Consider the following 5,518-nt stretch of genomic DNA (forward strand, 5'->3'; position numbering starts at 1 on the left):
AAAGCATAAGCTAAATTTGAACATGTAAAGATTCCAAAGGCAAGTAGTCCACTAGAGTTTATCAAGTAGCAGTGGTGTGGAGGTAGAAGAGGGAAGGACATAACATGGTAAGATCATTTTGGCAGGTGCATGTAACAGAATGGGGAGAGACTTGAGGTTGGGAGAATCAATAAGTAGGTTATCGAGGCAAAAGGTAATAAGAGACTGAACTAGGTTGGTGCAATATGGGCAGAAATAACTGGTGAGAGAGAGGACATGAAGATATTCATGATAAAATTTAACATCTCCTTGGATATGTGGTGGGCCTTTTGGGGAAAGAAAGATTGACCAGGCAGATTATAATAGTCATTCTGATAATTCTCAATGACTCATTATCATCCGAAACAACCACAACATTTGAAGTGGAAAGGGACAAGTGATTTCATAACTATGGTTAAAAGAAGAGAAATTTAGAGAGAAATGCCCAATTAATGGAGCCCCATGATGAATCTCATAAACTTATCAGGAAACAAGCCTTTGTTTGTAATCTTTCTTCATAGAGAGGAAATCTTTATATGCCTATATATATATATATATATTCATATATATATATATATATATATATATATATATATATATATATATCTAAGAGGATAAAAAGCAATTAAAGACACAACAAAGAAAGCTGCTGTTTTGAACTTCTTTGGACTGCAAAACAAAGACTGGTTACTGGAGAAAATGGGCACTGTGATTTGAGGATTGTACCATTTTTGAGTTTGTGATAGGAAATGGTAGGCATATTCTGTCAAGTACCAGCGACTTAGGTACACTAATATCAAAGATTTAAGGGTTAAGATATATATAATATTAAATGGACTGAGACTAAGAACAGTAATTGGATAAAAAATTGAAAATTCTCAAGAAAAATATGCTGGTATTATAGTTATAAATGACTTTAATGAAGAAGAAAAGAGGAAAGTGACTTATGAAAACAATTGACTGCCAATGTAGTTGATGTATGCTAGCTATATCAGGTCCCTTCATCTAGCTAAGGAGGAGAATCATACACCTAGAGATAGTTAGAGTGTCTGATGAATATTCATGGATACAGTACTTGAATGCAAAGGAAGTCTAAGAAATCCTGTCTGTACTTAATCTTATCTGATATATTTATTATTAGAAATTCAAAGATACCCAGGATCTACTTGCCCTATACCTAGTATATTTATAAAAGGTTTCTTCTGTCTATGTATATTTCAATATAAAAGAACATAGATCCTAAAATCTGAAGATCATCCAGCTTTTTTCTGTATAGAACTGATTGACTTTCTGGAGAAATGTATACAGGTCACAATTTTTAATTTAATTGAGAGAAACAAGGATAGGTAAAATTTAGACTCAGAAATTCCTGAAAGTAGAAAGTCAAGAAGGCTGAAACTGCATAAAAACCTGTGAAAAATTTAAATGACAATAAAATGGTTTTGAAAGAGAATGTTGAGTTAACTATAATGAGTAAAAAAGTTTAAGATTTCTGTTTAGGATGGATGAGACAGTGATGATGATCTATCAGAGAGAAGGTAAAACTAATACTCAACTATTTCCCCTCCCTCAATTTTAATCCCCATATTCATCATGTAAGAAAGAAGCAAAATTCCACTTCTGTCTTAGATGTAGTTCATTTGGATCAAATGACTTGAACTTATTGAGGGTAGCCTTGTTTTTTTTTTTTTTTCTATTTCATATACCTTATTATCCAATTTTCATGGAAAGTGGCTGAACCTGAACACATACAAATCTTGTATGGCATACAGTTTTGAAGATATTCATATAATGAATTCAGATATTCTCAAAGAAGAGAAGATTTCATAGATGGAAAGATCTAGGATAATATATATTTCTTGAAAAGAAGAAACCATAAATAAATTGGCTACTGCCAAACAATATGCCAGTTTTCCCATTGTTCTTACTCTATGAGAATTTTCTTTGAATTGAGGGTATCTTTGTTAATAAAGGTAAGAAACTTTTTTTAGAATGGACTTTTTAGGATGATTTTCGATAGCACCTCCATTTGTAAAATTAACTAAGTAATGAAAGCAAATATAAGATTCTAGCATTATTGCTTGCTAAGTAACAAAAAACATCTTGTTAGGGAAAGTTCAATTTTAAAGAATTCATGCCCAAAATATTTTCCATGCACATTTTAGGATCAAACAAAACTCCTTGATAGATGTGATTTTTGTCAACTCAAATCAATAGATAACTCTAATGTACCTGTAAGACACTTTATTGTAGGCATTGGGGTTTTAGTTAAAGGAGTTATTATATGACTGTTAATTTTTTCAAACTACAAAAATTTGTAGCAATTTTCTGTAAAAATGTCTTGTATTGTGTTAGCAGAATATATGGTAAACTTTAATTCTATAATTTCCTAGTTGATCTAGAGCCTCTTCACAGGTATAATTTATGCATTATTTGTTTATATTTTTACTATTCTATAAATTTTAGAACCTAGATACACTGTATGGGAAGTATATATTTTAGATATTTAACTGAGCTGTTTCAAAATCCAGATAAATCATAAATTCTGACAAAATCTGGTTAGAGGAGAGTTCAAAGGGGCTGAACTGGTTAGTAACGGCTGCAATAGACTAGAAAAATCAAAGAAACTTTGTTGAAGATTGTGGTGAAATCATCAGATGTTGGGAAGTATGCACACTAGGTGTTTCATAATAAGATCAAATGATTAATGACTTCTTTTTATGAGAGGCATTTGGTTTGATGGTTCATTCGTCCTTATATAATAAAGAACTTGATGTCTCTGGTCACTAATAATCTTTCTTTTCTTTTGCAGTTTAAATAAACATATTCCGATTTTTATGGATAGCATCCTATACATATAATTGTATTGAATCTGACCATAATTGGAATTTTCTAAACCATGCATAAGGATCTCTGCAGGCTGGATAGTGACTTAGAAACATCACCTGTTAACATTAACTATGTTCTGTATTGTATTTACTTTGCTTTATATATACATTTTGACTATTGAAACATTTTACATATTGAGTACATTTCTAATGAGTGTACTACTCTTGATATTGACGGATCCTCTTGTTATGATCATCTATGATAGTGAAGATGAAAGATAAAGATAGAAACTAAGACAATCAATATCTGAATATGGTATGTTGATTTGCAGCAGGACAGGTACAGTCAGGACAGTGCAAGTCTAGCAGTAGTTCTAATATAAGTTCTAATGCAAATGTAAGCATCATAACTAACTAGAACTGAATAAGGTATATTTAAATAAAGCTTTCTAGCCATATTTGCAACACAATCTTGGTCAAATGAGGTTGCTTTTGTTGTATCTTTCAAGGATTTTTCAATAATTTTAAGATTGGATTTTAAGGTTACTTTATGCTGAATCCAAAGCTCTTTTAGAGCCAACAAAAATGAACATAGAGGGATATGATATTTTCAACATTTTTCAGTCATTTAAGTGATGGTAAAAATGTGGCTTTGTGTAATATTGTTTATGAAAAAGACAGTGTATTCCTTACTAATCCCATTACCCAGCAAGCCTTGTATGTATTCTTATTATCTCATAAACATTTTATATAGATGAGAATGTAGGCACATAGATTGGTTGATAATGTTCTCCTATTGACTTTTTGGGGGGACATTAATAGGATCCAATATTTTTAAATCCTATTTTTGATATATTCTCCTGTTTCAGATAATTTAAAAATGAATTCCTTTATAACAATGGTTTTCCTAATTCTATGACTCAGTTCCCCCCATTCAGATAACTCAGTAATAATTTTCCTGTAGGATCTAGAGGAGTTTCACTTAATCCCCTTGTAAGCATATTGTTCAGAAGATTTAAAGAATGTATATGCTTATTTACAGATCAAAGAAAGCATGTATAACTTATATTAGGGTCCATATGAAATTATGAGAAGTATCTCCTTTCCCGGGATATTTGTAAGATAATAGTAAATTATTGCAATATAAGAACAATTGTTTTCTAGTGTTTACATTGAGGAAAAGAAAAGAAGAATAGTCAATTGCGATCCTAGGCTCTGTGTATGATCTTTACATTAAGGCTATTTACTGCATTATACAAAAGTAGGAAACTGTCTTAGATGAGTGAGTTTTACAGGTCCATATTTCCATTAGTCTATGCTCCACCTTAGATATGGTTCACTGCTATGCCTCCTCAGAAAAGTGGTAATCCTAGATAGTAATTACTGTACATGTGAAAAATATAAATAAGTTCAATTCATTCAACCTTATATAATAATAAATACAGAAATTAATATAATAAAAATTTGGTGCCTCTGGTCACTGATAATCTTTCCTCTCTTTTGTATTTTAAATAAGCATTTTCCAAAGTTGAATTTTTACAATCCTTAGGATTTATAGTCCTTGGGATCCTTAGAATTATTGCTTTTCTCTTGGTAGTAAGTATATTAAGTATAACAATTGTGTTTGTGTTGGACAACACATTGCAAGAGGTTTTTTTCTTTGCCACTGAGAACTTTGAACCTTCTAAACATTATGTTTCTGTTCCTTCCTTGTAATTAAACTGATTTTTGTGACTAAGAGACATGAAAGCACAAGGGGAAAGAGAGCCAGTCTTGGGGTCATAAAAATTGTATTTAATCCCTGCTGTTGACACATACTGTAATAGTAGGGTTAGGGCCTTTTAAAAGTGGCATACCATCTTCATTTATTTTTACTATAATTTTATGGATTTAAAATAGAGTATAAAGATCAGAAACTCTTTTTTATGACTAAATTTTTCTGCATGTAAGTTGCATTCTAAAGATGTTTAAGAAATTTCCTTTAAAATGAACTTCAAATGGAGATATTAACATAGTCCTTTCCTTTAACTTACTGTAGGTAACACTTCCTTTCACCCTAAATTCTATGGCTGTATTGTACCTCTATATTCTTCACCAGAATCAAAGTGTCACATTTGGACATGTCTCTCTTACTTTTTGAGAGATTTATAAATTCAGAACCTTTTGACCTTGGAAATAGTATGTTTTTGCACAATGTGTATAACAAAACAGAAACAGCTTTAATCTCGGGAAAAATGGTACTTGTGTTTATTGGACACATAAGATTAAAATGTACATTGATAGGGGTGGCTAGGTGGTGCAGTAGATAGAGCACCAGTCCTGGAGTCAGGAGTACCTGAGTTCAAATCCTTAAATCTGGCCTCAAACACTTAATAATCACCTACCTATGTGGCCTTGGGCAAGCCACTTAACCCCATTGCCTTGCAAAAACCTAAAAAAAATGTACATTGATGACTTAGGAGGAATTTTACCTTAAGATAGAGATGCCAATCTATCAGGTAACTGATTTGGCCTATATGGTATAGGATAAAAGTTCCATGAGTCTTCTGAAGGCATTTTAGTTTCAATAAAAAAGTCTAGCAAAACATGAGCATGATAAAACATTTTTTAAGAAAGGAAATAAAAAGGGGTCATAAATATTTACAAGGATCTTGAGTCTGTAGTCTGAATCA

Source organism: Macrotis lagotis, chromosome 6 (genome assembly GCF_037893015.1).
Source record: "Macrotis lagotis isolate mMagLag1 chromosome 6, bilby.v1.9.chrom.fasta, whole genome shotgun sequence".
NCBI lineage: Eukaryota > Metazoa > Chordata > Mammalia > Peramelemorphia > Peramelidae > Macrotis > Macrotis lagotis.